The sequence below is a fragment of the Nerophis lumbriciformis genome, linkage group LG15 (genome assembly GCF_033978685.3).
Source record: "Nerophis lumbriciformis linkage group LG15, RoL_Nlum_v2.1, whole genome shotgun sequence".
Lineage (NCBI taxonomy): Eukaryota > Metazoa > Chordata > Actinopteri > Syngnathiformes > Syngnathidae > Nerophis > Nerophis lumbriciformis.
In genome coordinates this window covers 33,688,849-33,713,033 of record NC_084562.2, presented here as the reverse complement: position 1 = coordinate 33,713,033, position 24,185 = coordinate 33,688,849, and positions in this window count along the sequence as shown.

The window sequence follows — 24,185 nt, the reverse complement described above, 5'->3', positions numbered from 1 at the left end:
AACCTTTTTCCAAAACACAATATAGAATGTGAGATAAAACAGGATAATACATACGTTTATAAAATATTTTCAAAACGCTTACAAAAAAGTGGGACCCCAAAAATTTACTGTGGGACCCCGTTTTTATGACTTGATGGGGTCCCTGGGACCCCATTTTGAAAATTCCTAGCGCCAACACTGCTGTCAACAGAGGAGAAAAAATTATTTATTTAAATAAATATATTATTTATAAAGCAAGTTCGAGTATCATTGGCAAATTTTCACCTAGTCCCGGCCTTGGCGTGCTGCCCGCCTTGGCACGCATATATGTGTCCTCTTTTTGGGATTTCAGGATATGGTCAGCCTACTACTGATAAGTGCTGCGGCTGTTGCGTGGGCCAACTTTACAAAACAACAGAGGTGGGACCAAGTCATTGTTTTGCAAGTCACAAGTAAGTCTCAAGTCTTTGCCCTCAAGTCCGAGTCAAGTCCCGAGTCAAGACAGGCAAGCCCCGAGTCAAGTCCAAAGTCAAGACTGGAAAGTCTCAAGTCAAGTCCTAAGTCCTGCATTTTGAGTTTCGAGTCCTTTCAAGTCCTTTTAACCACAGACTAATATATTAACACAGATTGTGTATGCTTTTCAAACGCTGTATTTATTTATTAAAACAAGTGCATTTTAAATTGCAGGAAAGAAAATTGTGCTGACATTGCACTTTATAATAGCACTATTAACCAGTCATTTGAAACATTAACTCATTCCTTTACAGAACAAACACATTGAAAAATAAAGTGCAAATGTACTTATTTGTACAAAAGTGTTAACATTGAAAAAACATGACATATACGTGAACATAACAAAAAAGTTGTACTTTTTATATGTCAGGGCCCTATGCTGCATTGCATTTGCAAAAGACCAAATTAGCCAAGAGTCTGTCAGTCATTTGTGCACGATGGGGGCGTAGTATGATGCCACCATGGCTGAAAACTCGCTCCACTGGAGCACTGGAGGCAGGCACTGCCAAGACTCTCATGGCCACTCGGAACAGTGAAGGAAGAGTCTTCATGTTCAATGCCCAGAACAAAAGGGGGGAGAGAGTTGTTTTGGGTTGGTGCACTACTTGTAAGTGTATCTTGTGTTTTTTATGTTGATTTAATTAAAAAAAAAATATATATATATATTTCTTGTGCGGCCCGATACCAATCGATCCACGGACCAGTACCGGGCCGCGGCCCGGTGGTTGGGGACCACTGAGGTAAACAACCAACAGTATGTCAGAAAGCTAGCTAAAACGGTACACATATTCATAATATAGTATACATTTGAACTGACCTTTATTTTACTATTTTTGTCTTTTTTTAGGTGGCTAAAATACGCGGTGCTGCTGACCGCCGTCTAACGTTACGTGTGATATATTGACTAACGTAACCCTGCTTAAAAAAAATCACTGAACAAAAAGTATGAATAAGGTAGTGAACTGCAACAGATTCCCGTGTTTGCAATAACGTTATAACGTTAGCAGTGAGTTCACAGCCTCACTGATTTAACTACACAGCAAATAAAAGTCACGTTACTTAGCCAATAAACGTTATCTTACATTCAAAACTTACCGTTCTTTGTGCAACTTCAAATGCCGGACGAAGTTGGAAGTTGTTGCCTCTCCATCAGTAATTTTCGAACCGCATGTGTTGCATACTGCAAACCGTTTTGTGTTGACCACCTCGTAATTTTTATACCAAAACGAAAGTATTTTAGGTATCATTTTTTGTTCACTGGCGTGTGGTTTGGACATGTCTTCTTCGTTGGTTGTCCTGCAATTTGATTGGATGAATGCTGTGTGATGAAAACAAAGTAGATCTAATTTGATTGGCTGTTGTACTGAGACCACACCAGCTGACACACGCAACGCTGATAGACAAGCACACAATGAAAAATACGGAGCGCTCCCGAATAACTTTTTCATCTTTGGGTTTTGGGGAAAGTAGCAAGTCATGTCAAGTCATGTCAATTCAAAAGGCTCAAGTCCAAGTGAAGTCACAAGTCATTGATGTTAAAGTCTAAGTCGAGTTGCAAGTCTTTTTACATTTTGTCAAGTCGAGTCTAAAGTCATCAAATTCATGACTCGAGTCTGACTCGAGTCCAAGTCATGTGACTCGAGTCCACACCTCTGCAAAACAATGCTTGTCCCTCAGCATTCAGTCACAATGCCTGCTGTTACAAAACTGATGAAAAAAACAACTACCATAACAAGGCAAGTTATATCAGCACAGATGCCAAACAAACCTACATTGAAATGTGAAATGTTTCACTTTTTCAGATCTTATTCATCTGCTCACCCACTCTTGGTGATTCTCTGAAGAAAGTGAACAAACATGAGAAAACATTGCCACCTTCTGGTTACACGAGGATTAGAGTTGTGTTTAGTTGTGTGGCTGTTTAGTTGTTTACATACCTGAACATCTCTGCCCAGTGGAGTGTTCATTTTGTCAGTTTGGTTTAATCATATTTTTTCCACTGACACTTATTTTAATTTTAATCATACTTCATACATAGTTAAATGAATAATACAATACAGAAAATACCCTATTTTGTTTTCATGGGGGTTAAAATCTCAGCACAGTCCTGTTACCTAAGTTATATTTTTTATACCTAAATTATCAGTTTTAAGTTTTTGAAATACTACTTTTTGTTGACTCACTGTAATGTGCTTCGTGTAAATTTCTATTAGCATAAATGCCAAGTGGCTATACTGTATTTGCTAGTTCTATGCAAAATAAAAAACACAAAGTATACTCCTGTTACTTTCAGTACTATTACTGTACTCAAATTAATTATCTCTGGCATAGAAACCTTTTACAAAAACAATGTTGCCTGTGATTAGAGATGAGTATATTTCGCATTTGATCCCATGAGGTTAAATTTCTCGGTACCTGCAGGAATTAATTCTGGTACTTTTGTGAGTTTGTGTATGTGGTAATAAATGGTAATTTATTTAATATCCATTAATCCATCCATTTCCTACCGCTTGTCCCTTTTGGGGTCGGGGGGGGGGGGGGGGGGGGGTGCTGGAGCCTATCTCAGCTACAATCGGGCGGAAGGCGGTGTACACCCTGGACAAGTCGCCAAATCAAATGTGTTTTTTGTACAATTCAACAGTGAGCTGATAATAATAATTACTTTGTTCAGTTGTTATATCATGTTTTCTTATTTGCAAGTATGTATTTATTTAAATTTGTCCTGTGTGTTGCCGTAGTCAGGAAGCAGTCTTTGCCATTAAGTTGAATGTGCCAGTCTGTCACGTGCGGGTCGCAGCTTGCTGCAGGGTTGTTCTTCCAACGCAAGATAGACGGCTCCGGACAACAGCGTGAAGGTAGGTTTGTCAAAACGAGACATGAACCGGAGTGACATAACGACAATGCAGGCAGGACGAGTGATGAACAAGGTATGCTTAAATAACAGTGACATGATTGGTGACAGGTGTGTGTGAGTCAAAACGTGAAACAGGTGCGTGACGTGACAGGTGAAAACTAATGGTTGCTATGGTGACCAGACAAGGGAGTGAAAACACAGAAACTAAACAAAACATGACTTAAAACAAAACATGATAATACAGACATGACAGAGCCCCTCCCTTAAGGACAGATACCAGATGTCCAAGAAAAAAAAAACTTAACAAAAGTCATGGGAGGGCGGGAGGGGGACATGGCGGTGGGTCGCCAGACCACGTGTCCCCGTATCCACCGGGGCAGAGTTAGGTGGCGGCGGCGAGTGGAACGCCGCTGCAGCAGGCAAGGCGGGCGCCCAGGGAATGGCCACATTCGTGGCCGACTGGGAGGTGGGCGCACTTGGCGTGGCGGGCGACCAGGTAGCGGCCATATCCGTGGCCGACGAGGAGGCAGGCGCGTCGTCATTGTGGCAGGCGTGGCTTGGCGTGGTGAGTCAGGCGGCGAAGCTCGACGTGGCGCATCAGGCGGCGAAGCTCGGCGTGGGTCTTGGTATAGGCATAGCAGGTCTTGGTCTTGGCATGGCGGGTCTTGGTCTTGGCATGGCGGGTCTTGGTCTTGGCATGGCGGGTCTTGATCTTGGTCTACGTCTTGGCATGGCGGGTCTTGGTCTTGGCATGGCGGGTCTTGGTCTTGGCATGGCGGGTCTTGGTCTTGGTATGGCGTGTCTTGGTCTTGGCATGGCGTGTCTTGGTCTTGGCATGGCGGGTCTTGGTCTTGGCATGGCGGGTCTTGGTCTTGGCATGGCGGGTCTTGGTCTTGGCATGGCGGGTCTTGGTCTTGGCATGGCGGGTCTTGGCGTCGTTGAGCTGGTACCGGGTCTTGGCGTCGTTGAGCTGGTACCGGAGCTTGGCGTCGTGGAGCTGGTACCGGAGCTTGGCGTCGTGGAGCTGGTACCGGAGCTTGGCGTCGTGGAGCTGGTACCGTAGCTTGGCGTCGTGGAGCTGGTACCGGAGCTTGGCGTCGTGGAGCTGGTACCGGAGCTTGGCGTCGTGGAGCTACTGGTGCAGGTGGAGGTGGTCTAGCTGGGGGTTGCGGCTTGGCATGGTAAAAGACTGGTGGTGGCGGCCGTGAGGGAGGCTGTGGCTTGACATGGTTAAGCTGAGTCACCCCACCAACACAGCTCCCGACCCCAGCCCCCCCCTCAAGGGGCGGATACCAGACGCGCTCCCTGCGGTCTGGAACTCTCTGTAGGGGTGGGCGGAGGAGGGCAGAAACTTCCCCATTAAATTGTCCAAATAGTCTATTCCCTACCACCACTTTAGACTGGGTCTGAAAAAATCTAAATTTAGAGACAATTTTCTCAAAAGGATTTTTCTTTGAAACAAAGTCCATAGTGGGCGGCTGACAGAGGGTGTAAATAGACTCAAAAAAAAAATCTTGGTTTCTGACGTCATCACCAGTGGGCGGGATGACGTCATCAGCACGGGTCTCCTGCGGCGGGAAGGAAGAATGGGCTGGTTGAGGAATCTTGTTGTCCGTGGGAGGGTTTTGGGGGAACGACGCGTCATGCTGGCAAGAAAAAGCCTTTCTGGTTGGCTTCCAGCTTTGCCAGCGCGTCTCCATCACCTCCTCGTGGCCGGTCTGGGGAAGAACGTCTGCTGCCTGCATTCTGTCACGTGCGGGTCGCAGCTTGCTGCGGGGTTGTTCTTCCAACGCAAGATAGACGGCTCCGGACAACAGTGTGAAGGTAGGTTTGTCAAAACGAGACATGAACCGGAGTGACATAACGACAATGCAGGCAGGACGAGTGATGAACAAGGTATGCTTAAATAACAGTGACATGATTGGTGACAGGTGTGTGTGAGTCAAAACGTGAAACAGGTGCGTGACGTGACAGGTGAAAACTAATGGTTGCTATGGTGACCAGACAAGGGAGTGAAAACACAGAAACTAAACAAAACATGACTTAAAACAAAACATGATAATACAGACATGACACAGTCTTGTCTTTTGTTGACTGTGTTTATACTATAAGTATTGTACTTACTACTTACTACACACTATCTGTTTTATTGTAATGTGCATTTCAATTATAGTTTTGTTTACCAAATTTATAGGATTTGAATCGACATGTAAAATAGCTCATGCTAATCGGTAGCATGTCTATGACATATCTAATTAGCATCGATTTGTAAATTAGCAAGAAAAAGAGTTGAAAATATACAACATTTGAAGTTTATTTTGAAAGACTTTCAGCAAGTAAATTGCACCAACTCAACACCTGTTAATAAGCATAACAGTATGCTGCCTCCATCTCTAAACACATACCTCGGTTGCTTAGTGCCTGGAAAAGAAGGTAACAGTAAGTGCCTTGAGTTACATCGTAATCACTTCTCAATATAAGGTCTCCCTATTTATGTCACGGTGCTGACTGCAAAACCCGATACCTAATAAAAACCTTTTGCCCACAGATGTACAGTACATGATGGATAATTGTCATAAACTTTCATGGCTCAGAGGCTCCATATGGAGTTTTCTAGAACATGAAACATTCATGCGTTTTCTGGTTGTGTAATTGGAAATGACATAACTTACCCTTTCAGTGAGTCTTTATACCTTATTATGACAGATGAAAACACTGAGAATGGAATTAAAACTTTGGCATACAGAAGTGCCTTATGTATCAGTCTTATACATGACCAACACGCCGGATTGTAGTCAGCTGGAGGCGTGTCTTAATGAAATTAAACAATGGATGTCCGCTAACTTCTTGCAACTCAACGCCAAGAAAACGGAAATGCTGATTATCGGTCCTGCTAAACACCGACATTTATTTAATAATACCACCTTAACATTTGACAACCAAACAATTACACAAGGAGAATCAGTAAAGAATCTGGGTATTATCTTCCACCCAACTCTCTCCTTTGAATCACACATTAAGAGTGTTACTAAAACGGCCTTCTTTCATCTCCGTAATATCGCTAAAATTCGTTCTATTTTATCCACTAGCGACGCTGAGATCATTATTCATGCATTCGTTACGTCTCGTCTCGACTACTGTAACGTATTATTTTCGGGTCTCCCTATGTCTAGCATTAAAAAATTACAGTTGGTACAAAATGCGGCTGCTAGACTTTTGACAAGAACAAGAAAGTTTGATCATATTACGCCTATACTGGCTCACCTGCACTGGCTTCCTGTGCACTTAAGATGTGACTTTAAGGTTTTACTACTTACGTATAAAATACTACACGGTCTAGCTCCGTCCTATCTTGTCGATTGCATTGTACCATATGTCCCGGCAAGAAATCTGCGTTCAAAGAACTCCGGCTTATTAGTGATTCCCAGAGCCCAAAAAAAGTCTGCGGGCTATAGAGCGTTTTCTATTCGGGCTCCAGTACTATGGAATGCCCTCCCGGTAACAATTAGAGATGCTACCTCAGTAGAAGCATTTAAGTCCCATCTTAAAACTCATTTGTATACTCTAGCCTTTAAATAGCCCCCCTGTTAGACCAGTTGATCTGCCGTTTCTTTTCTTTTCTCCTCTGCTCCCCTTTTCCTTGAGGGGGGGGGGGGGGGGGGCACAGGTCCGGTGGCCATGGATGAAGTGCTGGCTGTCCAGAGTCGGGACCCGGGGTGGACCGCTCGCCTGTGCATCGGCTGGGAACATCTCTGCGCTGCTGACCCGTCTCCGCTCGGGATGGTGTCCTGCTGGCCCCACTATGGACTGGACTCTTACTATTATGTTGGATCCACTATGGACTGGACTCTCACAATATTATGTCAGACCCACTCGACATCCATTGCTTTCGGTCTCCCCTAGAGGGGGGGGGTTACCCACATATGCGGTCCTCTCCAAGGTTTCTCATAGTCATTCACATCGACGTCCCACTGGGGTGAGTTTTTCCTTGCCCGTATGTGGGCTTTGTACCGAGGATGTCGTTGTGGCTTGTGCAGCCCTTTGAGACACTTGTGATTTAGGGCTATATAAATAAAGATTGATTGATTATACATGACAAAGTATGTAAGGAAAATAGATGCATGTTTTTTATGTGTAATCGATGGAAATAAAATGATTGTACTCTTAAAATTTACTTTGTGATGTAAAATATCTGGAATGTTGAATACGGGCACTGATGATAAAACTCTCAAAATTGCACTGAGATAAAGAACATTTTCTGTTTCTGCCAGTGCAATAATTCATCATCATCTCAAATACGATAGCATTATTCATAAAGCTGATCAACCTGGTGAGCAGGTGATTGCATCTCTTAAATCATCTCTTTCAACCCTAAATGTTGAAAGAGCTATATTGGACCAAAAATACAATAAAATATGTCTGGAGCCGCAAAAAATGAAAAGCTGTATAAAAGTGTTATAATGAAGGCAACACATGACATAAGTGTCTATATTAGCTATAATAGCCTACTTGTTACGATCCGCTGCCCGGATCATAGTTTGTTTATGTTTGTGTCACGTGTTTTCAGCACCTTGAGTTTAGTTTGTTTCTGTTGCCATGACGGCAGATTGTACGCACCTGCCTCTGGTTAGTGTTCGGGACGCGTACCTGTTGCCCGGGCACTAATCAGAGGGCTATTTAGTCTTTGCTCTGGCCTCACTCTGTCTGGCTTCCTAGTTTGTTCCCATACAACTGATAACGACAACTTAAGATTCCCGCTAGCTTTTCACGCTATGCCATTTTGCCTGCTAGCTCCCACGCTAGTCCTTTTGTTTTTGCCTTTTGCTATTTGCACGTCTTTTGTTTATTCATCGTATGATTTATATGTTAAATAAATCATATTCCTACCTGCAAGCTGTGTCCGAAGCCGTCTGCATCCCTGGGAGAACACACCCGCATCACGATGCGACCACGTCGTCTCAGTACGAAGCCAGCAGAAAACAATTCTCCCGCACTGGCTAACGAGGAGTTGGACGAAGGTACGCTCATGGTGTTGCGAGCGATGGAAGCCGAGACGCTTCGCTATTCGACGGAGGAGAGGTCGAATCTCATGTGGGGACCTGGAGGCTCTCTTATCCCCATCGATTCCCTCTGGTCGGAAGACATCGCCGCTACACAGCAGTACCGTGCGCGCCGTCAAAGACGGAAGCCGGCCAGGAGGTCTTTCCCTCGCCGCCAAGACGCGCCGCTCCTGCAAACTCCTCCCCCGGACCGAAGCAAGCTACATTCAGCCCAAACTTCCCCGCCTCAGATGTTTGGCAACCCAATCGACCACTTTGCCAAACATTTCTCCGATTGGGCTGTCAGTCACATGGACAGAATCAACAATGACGTCATTTCATTGGCGCCCCCCGAAGAGGTAACTCCGCCCACTCCCGATGACGTCATTGAGCAAGAATTTTTTTTTCCATCTTCTAATTCTTTCTGTCAGCCAATACCAAATGACTTTCATTCTAAGATAAGACATTATCAGGACATTTTTATTAAGTGTAAGTCTAGTCAGTCACATTCTGATTTTCAAACTCCACCTCCAGTGACTTTGGTTCCGCCCCCAGTGACTATTGCTCCGCCCACTGCACATATTTTCTCCCCCTGTTCTCTCACCCAATCTCAAGTGGGGGGTGAGAATAGTCAATTTGGACAATTTAAAGAGGAGTATACCCCCCTCCATACCTCCCCCCACCCACCCTTGAAGACGGTTCCAAACCGCAAAGAGCGCGTCTGGTATCCGCGTCTTGAGGGGGGGGCTAGTACTGGGAACTGTGCTAGTGCGGTGGCACAACTTCGGCGTGCTAAGCCGCAACCTCCTGCACGGCCACCGCCACCAGTCTTTCGGTATGCTAAGCCGCAACCCCCTGCACGGCCACCGCCACCAGTCTTTCGACGTGCTAAGCCGCAACCCCCTGCACGGCCACCGCTACCAGTTTTTCGGCGTGCTAAGCCGCAACCCCGTGCACGGCCACCGCCACCAGTTTTTCGGCGTGCTAAGCCGCAACCCCCTGCACGGCCACCGCCACCAGACTTTCGGCGTGCTAAACCGCAACCTCCTGCAAGGCCACCGCCACCAGTCCTTCGTCCTGCTAAGCCACAACCGCCAGCTAGGCCACCTCCAGCTGCACCTCGGCTAGCACCTGTTCCTGCACCTCGGCTGACACACCAAGCTTCGTCTCCAGTACCTCCACCTTGCCAAGTTCCTCGGCTGGTTCCCACACCAGCGCCGGCTCCAAGGCTGGTTCCCACACCATCGCCGGCTCCAAGGCTGGTTCCCACACCAGCGCCGGCTCCAAGGCTGGTTCTCACACCAGCGCCGGCTCCAAGGCTGGTTCTCACACCAGCGCCGGCTCCAAGGCTGGTTCTCACACCAGCACCGACTCCAAGACCAACCCCTGTCCCGGCTCCAAGGCTGGTTCCCACACCAGCGCCGGCTCCAAGGCTGGTTCCCACACCAGCGCCGGCTCCAAGGCTGGTTCCCACACCAGCGCCGGCTCCACGGCTGGTACCCACACCAGCGCCGGCTCCACGGCTGGTACCCACACCAGCCCCGGCTCCACGGCTGGTACCTACACCAGCGCCGGCTCCACGGCTGGTACCCACACCAGCGCCGGCTCCACGGCTGGTACCCACACCAGCGCCGGCTCCACGGCTGGTACCCACACCAGCGCCGGCTCCACGGCTGGTACCCACACCAGCGCCGGCTCCACGGCTGGTACCAGAACCTGCACCTGCTCCACGGCTGGTACCAGAACCTGCACCTGCCTCCACGGCGACGACGTCTCCTCCTGCCTCCACGGCGACGACGTCTCCTCCTGCCTCCACGGCGACGTCGGCTCCTCCTGCCTCCACGGCGACGTCGGCTCCTCCTGCCTCCATGGCGACGTCGGCTCCTCCTGCCTCCACGGCGACGTCGGCTCCTCCTGCTTCCACGGCGACGTCGGCTCCTCCTGCTTCCACGGCGACGTCGGCTCCTCCTGTTTCTACGGCGACGTCTGCTCTCTCCTCGTCTTCGTCTCAGCGACCTCGAGTGGTCTGGCTGCGCAAGCGGCGCTCTCGAAGGTTTGTTCATGGACGCCAGTGGTGCAAACAGCAGCGACACCCGAGACGTAGTCGTAGAACTCTCCGGCTGCTGAACTTCTGGCGCCACTCACGCCCACCTTCTCGGCAGCCACGAATGTGGCCTTTCCGTGGTCGCCCGCCTCGCCTGCGGCAGCGGCGTTCCACTCGCCGCCGCCACCTGACTCTTCCCCGGTGGATTCGGGGACACGTGGCCTGGCGACCCACCACCAAATCCTCCCTCCACCCTCCCTTGACTCTCGAACTATTTCTTGTTTTTTGGGTTCTAGTTTTATTTAGTGTCAAGGGACATCTGGAATCTGTCCTTTAAGGGGGGGGTACTGTTACGATCCGCTGCCCGGATCATAGTTTGTTTATGTTTGTGTCACGTGTTTTCAGCACCTTGAGTTTAGTTTGTTTCTGTTGCCATGACAGCAGATTGTACGCACCTGCCTCTGGTTAGTGTTCGGGATGCGCACCTGTTGCCCGGGCACTAATCAGAGGGCTATTTAGTCTTTGCTCTGGCCTCACTCTGTCTGGCTTCCTAGTTTGTTCCCACACAACTGATGACGACGTTTATTTCATGTTCCTTAGCTGCTAGTTTTCACGCTAGGCTATTTTGGTTTACTAGCTCCCACGCTAGCCCTTTTGTTTTGCCTTTTGTGCTACGTGTATGTCTTTTGTTTATTCATCGTATGATTTATATGTTAAATAAATCATATTCCTACCTGCAAGCTGTGTCCGAAGCCGTCTGCATCCCTGGGAGAACACACCCGCATCACGATGCGACCACGTCGTCTCACTACTATCAAAATAACTATGTGTCGCAGGCTGAAGCAAATCTTTGTTGACAGAAATGTTGAAATTAATTATTTAGTCTACACAATTTTACAACATTAGAAGAAGGTGCATCAAAAAACGATTTTTAAAAAAAAAATTTTATTAATTAGAAAAAATAAAAAATGTTACTATTTTCACATTGTCATTATGGGGTATTGTGTGTAGAATTTTGAGAACAAAATTATTTTTTTCATTGTGGAACAAGGCTGTAACAGAACACAATGTGGAAAAAGTGAAGCGCTATTTCTGCCCAACTGCCAGTTTGCACATCCTGGCTAAAATGATCAAACATAGACGTCAAAACTGTGTGCGCTGATTAGCTACATTTGGACCTTCTCTTCCCAGTATTGTGGGTGTTCTAATAATCAGCAAATATTCTGCATACTCATAAAAACAGATGGATTGCGCTTCTTATTTTACTCACTTAAGAGATACAATCCTCTGTGCACAAGCTGAGTAAATCAGCTTTGCGTGTGCTATCAAGTTTGCACATGTTTTTAAACCAGCAAACCTTTAGTAAATCAGGCCCACACTACACAGTATGACATTTTCTTCAGTTTTCTGTAGATGACGTCAGCCCACATTTTGAAGCTGAAGGTGGGGGCACCAAAATGTGCTAAAAATAAGCTTAAAATATGACGATTTTGTGTGGTATTTTACCTGTAGACATAATTTTAGGTCCAGAACTATGAAATTCGTCAGCATTAGAGGGGCCCTGTACTGTATGCACTGAACTTGCTGGCTGCAAAACAGTTCAGTTCAGTTTCAGTTTATTTCAAACATGCATACGATACAATGTAACACATCACACATTTCCAGTTTCATTACAGCACGTCCGAAAAAGAGTAGGAAGAAGCAGAGTTTATTTAATCCTACCCCTTTTCATACCATAGCTGTGAGGAACTCGCATGGCTGCCGTTTGTGTGACCCCAAGATGCAAGAACCAGGATGAGGATGAGCAGGTAAGATGATTTTAATAATAAAACAACAGAGAAATGTAGCAGTCTTGCATACAACAGTTCCAAACATAGTCTATCGTCGAGCACTGAGGAGTGCTCGAGTGAAAACATAAATAGGCATCTGCTGATTGGCAGCAGGTGTGGACCGGCTGCCAATCACCGGCAGGTGAGGAGAAAACAGTGCTCAGCGGAACCAACAGGAAATATAACAAAATAAGAGCACTGACAGGAAGTAAATACAAAAACATGGAAACCAACCGAAATGAAGTGACAGATCGTCACAGGACCCCCCCCCTCAAGGAACAGATTCCAGATGTTCCCTGGAAACAAGTCCAAAAATTACGGGAGGGAGGAGGGTGGACATGGCGGAGGGTCGCCAGGCCAAGTGTCCCCGCAGCCAGCGAGGGAAAGTCAGGTGGCGGCGACGCGTTGAACGCCGCTGGAACTGGCGAGGCGGGCGACCACGGAACGGCCACTTTAGTGGCCGACAAGGAGGCGGAAGCGCGTGGTACCTGAACACCAACAGCTGCGAAGGTCCACACGCAGGTTCTGCAGATCGCTGCCGACAGCGCGGATGAAGTCCATAACACCGCCGCATCTTTGGCGGATGAGGAGGAGGTCGCGCAGCCGGTGGTGACGATGATGATGATGATGATGACCATGAAGATGGCGGCGCCTTGCGAAAGCCCGCCAGAGACGATGTGGTTGTGGGTGGATCTGCTGCCGACCAGGAAGATGGCGGTGTCATGCGGAGTCCCACCGGTGACGCGGAAGATGTCCGCGCAGTGCGAATGCGCGCCAGAGAAGATGAAGGTGGCGGCGCCGTGGATTGAGACGATGATGTCTCCGTGGGAGGAGACGATGGCGGGGATGACAGCGGCGTGTGCTTGGCTGCACTGCTGCTGGTAGTAGCCCCCCCTCCAATAGGCGGATGCCAGACGCCGTCCACCACTGGGAGAAGGAGTTCTAGGTCTTTTATGTCCCCCGGTGCGAAAACCAGGGACGGGCGGAAGGGGGCCAGGAGGAGGGAAAACGATACGTCCCTCGCCGAGTCCCAGCAGGAGGCCAGGAAGGACATCACGGTGGGCTCCACTGGAGCCTTCGCCGGACTGGCAGGATGAGCGGGTGCTGGAAGGGATAGCAGCCGTGGTGCAGCTGCTGGAAGCTGCCTTGGAGCAGGAACGGGTGCTGGGCACTCAGCCGGTGTTGGTCGTCGTGGCGCCGCGACCGGCGTAAGACGCGGGGCTTCGACTGGCGTGCGACGCGGTGTGGGAACCGGTGGTCGGCGCGCTGGCACAGGCGATTGCCGTGGAGCCGGGACAGGATGCACAGCAGGCGACGGGGAAGATGGCGGCAGTGGCCGCGCCGGTCAGAGATCCGGAACCGGCGGCCGAGCCGGGAAGAGCGAAGGCGGCGGTGGCCTAGCCGGTCGGAGAGCCGGAACCGGCGGCCGAGCCGGGAGGAGCGAAGGCGGCGGTGGCCTCGCCGGTCGGAGAGCCGGAACCGGCGGTCGAGGCGGAGAGGGAAGGTCCGAGCCTGCTGTGGGCTGGGACCGCACAAACCTGGTTTTTAAGTCCTCCAAAAATTGTGCGGTCCAGAAGGTCGGCTGTGCATCGCCGACAGGGGTTCTCGCGAGGACACAATCTTCTGGCTCGACGATACTGTGAGGAACTCGCATGGCTGCCGTTTGTGTGACCCCAAGATGCAAGAACCAGGATGAGGATGAGCAGGTAAGATGATTTTAATAATAAAACAACAGAGAAATGTAGCAGTCTTGCATACAACAGTTCCAAACATAGTCTATCGTCGAGCACTGAGGAGTGCTCGAGTGAAAACATAAATAGGCATCTGCTGATTGGCAGCAGGTGTGGACCGGCTGCCAATCACCGGCAGGTGAGGAGAAAACAGTGCTCAGCGGAACCAACAGGAAATATAACAAAATAAGAGCACTGACAGGAAGTAAATACAAAAACATGGAAACCAACCGAAATGAAGTGACAGATCGTCACAATAGCAATTTTATCCAATTTTCTTTTTCTCTGTAACAGAACAGTGAACAAATAAATGATAAATTAATAATATACCATAGTAGGCAAACAAATATTAAATGCACAAATAATCAGAGGTGGGACCAAGTCATTGTTTTGCAAGTCACAAGTAAGTCTCAAGTCTTTGCCCTCAAGTCCGAGTCAAGTCCAAAGTCAAGACTAGAAAGTCTCAAGTCAAGTCCTAAGTCCTGCATTTTGAGTTTCGAGTCCTTTCAAGTCCTTTTAACCACAGACTAATATATTAACACAGATTGTGTATGCTTTTCAAACGCTGTATTTATTTATTAAAACAAGTGCATTTTAAATTGCAGGAAAGAAAATTGTGCTGACATTGCACTTTATAATAGCACTATTAACCAGTCATTTTAAACATTAACTCATTCCTTTACAGAACAAACACATTGAAAAATAAAGTGCAAATGTACTTATTTGTACAAAAGTGTTAACATTGAAAAAACATGACATATACGTGAACATAACAAAAAAGTTGTACTTTTTATATGTCAGGGCCCTATGCTGCATTGCATTTGCAAAAGACCAAATTAGCCAAGAGTCTGTCAGTCATTTGTGCACGATGGGGGCGTAGTATGATGCCACCATGGCTGAAAACTCGCTCCGCTGGAGCACTGGAGGCAGGCACTGCCAAGACTCTCATGGCCACTCGGAACAGTGAAGGAAGAGTCTTCATGTTCAATGCCCAGAACAAAAGGGGGGAGAGAGTTGTTTTGGGTTGGTGCACTACTTGTAAGTGTATCTTGTGTTTTTTATGTTGATTTAATTAAAAAAAGAAAAAAAAATTTTTTTTTAATTCTTGTGCGGCCCGATACCAATCGATACACGGACCAGTACCGGGCCGCGGCCCGGTGGTTGGGGACCACTGAGGTAAACAACCAACAGTATGTCAGAAAGCTAGCTAAAACGGTACACATATTCATAATATAGTATACATTTTAACTGACCTTTATTTTACTATTTTTGTCTTTTTTTAGGTGGCTAAAATACGCGGTGCTGCTGACCGCCGTCTAACGTTACGTGTGATATATTGACTAACGTAACCCTGCTTAAAAAAATCACTGAACAAAAAGTATGAATAAGGTAGTGAACTGCAACAGATTCCCGTGTTTGCAATAACGTTATAACGTTAGCAGTGAGTTTACAGCCTCACTGATTTAACTACACAGCAAATAAAAGTCACGTTACTTAGCCAATAAACGTTATCTTGCATTCAAAACTTACCCTTCTTTGTGCAACTTCAAATGCCGGACGAAGTTGGAAGTTGTTGCCTCTCCATCAGTCATTTTCGAACCGCATATGTTGCATACTGCAAACCGTTTTGTGTTGACCACCTCGTAATTTTTATACCCAAACGAAACTATTTTAGGTATCATTTTTTGTTCACTGGCGTGTGGTTTGGACATGTCTTCTTCGTTGGTTGTCCTGCAATTTGATTGGATGAATGCTGTGTGATGAAAACAAAGTAGATCTAATTTGATTGGCTGTTGTACTGAGAGCACACCAGCTGACACACGCAACGCTGATAGACAAGTACACAATGAAAAATACGGAGCGCTCCCGAATAACTTTTTCATCTTTGGGTTTTGGGGAAAGTAGCAAGTCATGTCAAGTCATGTCAATTCAAAAGGCTCAAGTCCAAGTGAAGTCACAAGTCATTGATGTTAAAGTCTAAGTCGAGTTGCAAGTCTTTTTACATTTTGTCAAGTCGAGTCTAAAGTCATCAAATTCATGACTCGAGTCTGACTCGAGTCCAAGTCATGTGACTCGAGTCCACACCTCTGCAAATAATCTTTGTCTCAATAAAAAATAAATAAAAAAAGGGTTCAAGATGTTCTTGTTCTGTGTACTTTGTGAACACTTGTAGTTTGAACAGTCTCTTAAACTGAATCATATTGGTGCTTTGCTTGATTTATTTGGTTAATCCATTCCATGATTTAATTCCACATACTGATGCGCTAAAGATTTTAAGTGTTGTACGAGCAAACAAATGTTTTAAATTAGATTTTCCTGTAAGGTTATATTGCTCCTCTTTTGTTGAGAAGAATTGTTGTACATTCTTGGGTAGCTGGTTATAATTTGCTTTGTACATCATTTTAGCTGTTTGCAAATACACCAAATCGATTAATTTCAATAATTGTGATTCAATAATTAAAGGGTTTGTATGTTCTCTATATCGAACATTATGTATTATTCTAATTGATCTTTTTTGTAAGACCGTTAGTGAATGAAGCGCACATTTGTAGTTGTGTCCCCCTTTTTGTCAGATATGGTAACACTAGTGAGCAGTAAAGACTATGAAGTGATTTTTTTGTCTAGAACATGTTTGGCTTTATTCAATATTGACGTGTTTCTTGCTACTTTATGTTGTATATTTTATTTTGTGTGGTATTTTACCTGTAGAATTTTAATTTTAGGTCCAGAACTATGACATTTGTCAGCATTAGAGGGCCCCTTTACTTGCTGGCTGCAAAACAAGTTTACCTTCATGTGCCAATAATAAAGTACCCTAACTATAATGTTCTTTGCACAATAAATAGCCCAAACGGATGCAACAGACAAATTACAAGCAAGCTTTCTTTCTTTCTTTCTTTCTTTCTTTAGTTTGTTTCGAACATGAACACACTTACATCATAATACATCACACAATTTCATATCATTTCATTTTACATCATGCACGAAAAGGAGTAGGAAGAAGCAAAGCTTATTTAATCCTACCCCTTTCCCATTTCAAAGCGTTTACAAATATATAGAATCATTTACTGACCTTTTTATATAATAAAATAACATCTATGAATTAGTATACAACAGTTTTGTAATATGTAATTAATTAATTGATTCAGTCATTATTAACATACTGAGATGAAGAATATCTTATTTTCAATAAGGTTGAAAGTATTTCTCATAATTCTTCTTCTTTGTACTCTGTAAGCACTATTATTTTGAACAACCTCTTAAACTGGATCATATCAGTACAATTTTTAACTTCTTTACTTAATCCATTCCATCATTTAATTCCACATACTGATATGCTAAAAGTTCTAAGTGTTGTATGTGCATATAAATGTTTGTATTAGATCTTTTAAGCAGGTGTTTTTTGTTTACATTGTTATTGCCTTCTGGTTAGCTAATGTTTGCCCTGCAGGTAATCGTCACTTTTCCACCCCTTTATATATTAGGTATAGTTGTAAGTTAAAAAAAAAGGTCAAAGACAAAGCTATTCGGGGTTCTTGTGAGTTAGCTGAGCAAATTCAGCTGCAAAGCCAACTTGTTGAGCTTATTGACCTGTTTTGATTACAGTCCAGATTGCTTCAGGACAACACCATGCTGCTATTTATCTCCTGTCTCCGGCTCAAAGCCCAAAGGAGCCTCGAATGAGCCCTTCCGTCTTTCATTGTTTGGTGGATTAAGACTCTGGGGAGGAATGAGGAGTACACATGCTGGTGAAGCAGATATGTTCTTCATTTGCGAGAAACACGGCTTTAGTCACAGCTGGATGTTTTGCTTTCATTTATCGCAGTTTAAAAAACAATGGAATTGGACTACATGCACAAATTGGGTAGGTAAAACACGTACAGCACAATTTACACCTACTTTGTAGAAAGTAAAGAGACAGTGTTGCAATAGACCAGAAAACATTTGGCTCTCCATGTACCACCATAGTGTCCATCAATCAATCAATCAATCAATCAATCTTTATTTATATAGCCCTAAATCACAAGTGTCTCAAAGGGCTGCACAAGCCACAACGACATCCTCGGTACAAAGCCCACATACGGGCAAGGAAAAACTCACCCCAGTGGGACGTCGATGTGAATGACTATGAGAAACCTTGGAGAGGACCGCATATGTGGGTAACCCCCCCCCCTCTAGGGGAGACCGAAAGCAATGGATGTCGAGTGGGTCTGACATAATATTGTGAGAGTCCAGTCCATAGTGGATCCAACATAATAGTAAGAGTCCAGTCCATAGTGGGGCCAGCAGGACACCATCCCGAGCGGAGACGGGTCAGCAGCGTAGAGATGTTCCCAGCCGATGCACAGGCGAGCGGTCCACCCCGGGTCCCGACTCTGGACAGCCAGCACTTCATCCATGGCCACCGGACCTGTGCCCCCCCCGCCCCCTCAAGGAAAAGGGGAGCAGAGGAGAAAAGAAAAGAAACGGCAGATCAACTGGTCTAACAGGGGGGCTATTTAAAGGCTAGAGTATACAAATGAGTTTTAAGATGGGACTTAAATGCTTCTACTGAGGTAGCATCTCTAATTGTTACCGGGAGGGCATTCCATAGTACTGGAGCCCGAATAGAAAACGCTCTATAGCCCGCAGACTTTTTTTGGGCTCTGGGAATCACTAATAAGCCGGAGTTCTTTGAACGCAGATTTCTTGCCGGGACATATGGTACAATGCAATCGACAAGATAGGACGGAGCTAGACCGTGTAGTATTTTATACGTAAGTAGTAAAACCTTAAAGTCACTTCTTAAGTGCACAGGAAGCCAGTGCAGGTGAGCCAGTATAGGCGTAATATGATCAAACTTTCTTGTTCTTGTCAAAAGTCTAGCAGCCGCATTTTGTACCAACTGTAATTTTTTAATGCTAGACATAGGGAGACCCGAAAATAATACGTTACAGTAGTCGAGACGAGACGTAACGAACGCATGAATAATGATCTCAGCGTCGCTAGTGGATAAAATAGAACAAATTTTAGCGATATTACAGAGATGAAAGAAGGCCGTTTTAGTAACACTCTTAATGTGTGATTCAAACGAGAGAGTTGGGTGGAAGATAATACCCAGATTCTTTACTGATTCGCCTTGTGTAATTGTTTGGTTGTCAAATGTTAAGGTGGTATTATTAAATAAATGTCGGTGTTTAGCAGGACCGATAATCAGCATTTCCGTTTTCTTGGCGTTGAGTTGCAAGAAGTTAGCGGACATCCATTGTTTAATTTCATTAAGACACGCCTCCAGCTGACTACAATCCGGCGTGTTGGTCAGCTTTAGGGGCATGTAGAGTTGGGTATCATCAGCATAGCAATGAAAGCTAACACCGTATTTGCGTATGATGTCGCCTAGCGGCAGCATGTAAATACTAAAGAGTGCAGGGCCAAGAACCGAACCCTGAGGAACTCCGCACGTTACCTTAACATAGTCCGAGGTCACATTATTATGGGAGACGCATTGCATCCTGTCAGTAAGATAAGAGTTAAACCACGACAAAGCTAAGTCTGACATACCAATACGTGTTTTGATACGCTCTAATAAAATATTATGATCGACGGTATCGAAAGCAGCGCTAAGATCAAGAAGCAGCAACATAGATGACGCATCAGAATCCATCGTTAGCAGTAGATCATTAGTCATTTTTGCGAGGGCTGTCTCCGTAGAGTGATTTGCCCTGAAACCGGATTGAAAAGGTTCACAGAGATTGTTAGACACTAAGTGTTCATTTAGCTGCTGTGCGACAATTTTTTCGAGGATTTTCAAAATAAAGGGAAGGTGGGACACCGGTCGGTAGTTTACCATGAGGTCAGGATCGAGGTTAGGTCTTTTGAGCAGAGGATGAATAACCGCTTTCTTGAATGCTAGGGGAACAGTGCCAGAGGAAAGTGATAAGTTTATAATATTTAGCACTGATGGACCTAATAATACAAAAAGCTCCTTGATAAGTTTCCCAGGAAGTGGGTCAAGTAAACATGTTGTTTGTTTTATCCCACTTACACGCTGTAATAGTTCCTCTAATGTTATTTCATCAAAAAGAGAGAGACTATTTTGTATTGCAGTATCCGTCGTAGATACAGTTGTATCTGTGTTCATAGAACCCAGTTGTAGCTGGGATGCGTTGTCTTTAATCTCCTTTCTAATGAGTTCAATTTTCTTATTAAAGAAATTCATAAAGTCATCTGCCGAGTGGGTGGAGCTATTGGGAGGAGTCCCTTGTTGGGTTAGCGATGCTACTGTACTAAACAAAAATTTAGGGTCGTTTTTGTTGAGGCGGATAAGATTTGAGTAATATTTAGCTTTAGCTAAGGTAAGCATGCGTTTATACGATATTAAACTATCACTCCATGCTTGATGGAAAACCTCAAGCTTGGTCGCGCGCCATTAGCGTTCCAACTTTTATTATAAATAAAATACAGTAACATAGTATTTATAAGTATTCATTAAAAGCAAGGCAGTGGTTTTATTTAACAAATATATTTAACATTTTTGGCCACTGTAACTTTACACACAACTGGAACAGAAACAATTTGTTTGAATATAGGAAAATTAAACACAGTACTTTAATCAAGTGATTATTTGGCGTATCACTAGATGGAGCCTGCGTACCACATAAGGTACACATACCACAGTTTGAAAATCCCTGCACTAGGGGATGAGCTACCTGCTTTATTTTCTCTGTACTTTTACATGAACTTGTTGTCTCTTTACTGTTCACGTACACAGCACAACACAAACCCCAGGAGCGGTATTGACCCCATGTCATTCTGCCCAAAACAACAAATAAAAAATAAAGATAAGCTGGGTAATAAAGAATACTTTATCGGTGCTGTAAGCTGCGAGTAAATGAGGTTATTCCCATGTGTCCCATTCTAGTCTTTTACCTTCACTTGTACTGTTGGTGGTTGTATCAAAAGTCAAGTATTGTGGTACTTAAGCAATGTTTTCCTATAACAAACCATGTAAATCCAATGAACCTGTGCCAGATACTAAAATACTTTTACCACAAATCACATTTTATAGGAACCAACTATTGTTTTACAAATTACAGTAGTGTTCCAAACCTTCTTTATCAAAACTTTCTTTGGTACCATGGTGGCTTATTTTACACTCACACTCAATAAAAAATATACACAGAAACTAGCGTTGTCTCGATACCAATATTTTGGTACAGGTACCAGTACCAAAATTATTTCGATACTTTTCGGTACTTTTCTAAATAAAGGAGACCACAAAAAATTGCATTATTGGATTTATTTTAACAAAAAATCTTAGGGTACATTAAACATATGTTTCTTATTGCAAGTTTGTCCTTAAATAAAATAGTGAACTTGTCTTTTATTAGTAAGTAAGCAAACAAAGGCTCCTAATTTAGCTGCTGACATATGCAGTAACATATTGTGTCATATTCCATTCTATTATTTTGTCAACATTATTAAGGACAAGTCAAATCAAATCAACTTTATTTATAAAGCACATTTAAAATTTACCACAGGGGTAGCCAAAGTGCTAGAAAATGAATTATTAATCTACTTGCTCATTTACTATTAATATCTGCTTACTTTCTCTTTTAACATGTTCTATCTACAGTTGTGTTAAAATGTAATAATCACGTATTCTTCTGTTGTTTGATACTTTACATTAGTTTTGGATGATACCACAAATCTGGGTATCAATCCGATACCAAGTTGTTACAGGATCATACATTGGTCATATTCAAAGTCCTCATGTGTCCAGGGACATATTTCCTGAGTTTATAAACATAATATACATTTAAAAAAAACGAAAGAAGATGTTGTGATGCCAAACAATATCAATGTAATCATAGTAGCATCGACTAGATACGTGCCTGTACTTGGTATCATTACAGTGGATGTAAAATTTTAGCAATCATTTATTTTTATGTTCTCTGTATTGTTCTCATATAATTGTTTATGTGCATGTTTCCAGTTGAGTACACTTCCTGTATACTTCCATGTGTAGTACACAGCAGAGGTGGGACCAAGTCATTGTTTTGCAAGTCACAAGTAAGTCTCAAGTCTTTGCCCTCAAGTCCGAGTCAAGTCCCGAGTCAAGACAGGCAAGCCCCGAGTCAAGTCCAAAGTCAAGACTGGAAAGTCTCAAGTCAAGTCCTAAGTCCTGCATTTTGAGTTTCGAGTCCTTTCAAGTCCTTTTAACCACAGACTAATATATTAACACAGATTGTGTATGCTTTTCAAACGCTGTATTTATTTATTAAAACAAGTGCATTTTAAATTGCAGGAAAGAAAATTGTGCTGACATTGCACTTTATAATAGCACTATTAACCAGTCATTTTAAACATTAACTCATTCCTTTACAGAACAAACACATTGAAAAATAAAGTGCAAATGTACTTATTTGTACAAAAGTGTTAACATTGAAAAAACATGACATATACGTGAACATAACAAAAAAGTTGTACTTTTTATATGTCAGGGCCCTATGCTGCATTGCATTTGCAAAAGACCAAATTAGCCAAGAGTCTGTCAGTCATTTGTGCACGATGGGGGCGTAGTATGATGCCACCATGGCTGAAAACTCGCTCCACTGGAGCACTGGAGGCAGGCACTGCCAAGACTCTCATGGCCACTCGGAACAGTGAAGGAAGAGTCTTCATGTTCAATGCCCAGAACAAAAGGGGAGAGAGAGTTGTTTTGGGTTGGTGCACTACTTGTAAGTGTATCTTGTGTTTTTTATGTTGATTTAATTAAAAAAAGAGGGGAAAACATTTTTATTTCTTGTGCGGCCCGATACCAATCGATCCACGGACCAGTACCGGGCCGCGGCCCGGTGGTTGGGGACCACTGAGGTAAACAACCAACAGTATGTCAGAAAGCTAGCTAAAACGGTACACATATTCATACTATAGTATACATTTTAACTGACCTTTATTTTACTATTTTTGTCTTTTTTTAGGTGGCTAAAATACGCGGTGCTGCTGACCGCCGTCTAACGTTACGTGTGATATATTGACTAACGTAACCCTGCTTGAAAAAAATCACTGAACAAAAAGTATGAATAAGGTAGTGAACTGCAACAGATTCCCGTGTTTGCAATAACGTTATAACGTTAGCAGTGAGTTTACAGCCTCACTGATTTAACTACACAGCAAATAAAAGTCACGTTACTTAGCCAATAAACGTTATCTTACATTCAAAACTTACCGTTCTTTGTGCAACTTCAAATGCCGGACGAAGTTGGAAGTTGTTGCCTCTCCATCAGTAATTTTCGAACCGCATGTGTTGCATACTGCAAACCGTTTTGTGTTGACCACCTCGTAATTTTTATACCCAAACGAAATTATTTTAGGTATCATTTTTTGTTCACTGGCGTGTGGTTTGGACATGTCTTCTTCGTTGGTTGTCCTGCAATTTGATTGGATGAATGCTGTGTGATGAAAACAAAGTAGATCTAATTTGATTGGCTGTTGTACTGAGACCACACCAGCTGACACACGCAACGCTGATAGACAAGTACACAATGAAAAATACGGAGCGCTCCCGAATAACTTTTTCATCTTTGGGTTTTGGGGAAAGTAGCAAGTCATGTCAAGTCATGTCAATTCAAAAGGCTCAAGTCCAAGTGAAGTCACAAGTCATTGATGTTAAAGTCTAAGTCGAGTTGCAAGTCTTTTTACATTTTGTCAAGTCGAGTCTAAAGTCATCAAATTCATGACTCGAGTCTGACTCGAGTCCAAGTCATGTGACTCGAGTCCACACCTCTGGTACACAGACAACAATTAGTCTGTGTTGTATGAATTAAGTATTACCTTTAGTACAACTTTTTCTTTTTCTGAAGACAAATAGAATGTAATTCAATATTCAAGTGATGATTGTCTTAAAAAGTAACTTAATATGTTTATGTCAATAGCAAATCATTGTACAGTCAAATCCGTTTAAGTTGGGTCCGTTTATGTCCACAATTCATTCATGAAGTCCTGGTCCATGTACAAAGGTTACAAATCCTTTATTATCTTCTTTATTGTCCTTATGTCTCTGGTAAATATACAGTAGGAAGGGGATTCATATGACCACATTCGTCACGGTTTACCTAACACATGAAACGTGACAAAAACCCCGGCCGAGTCATACCAAAGACTATAAAAATAGGACCCATTACCTCCCTGCTTGACACTCAGCATCAAGGGTTG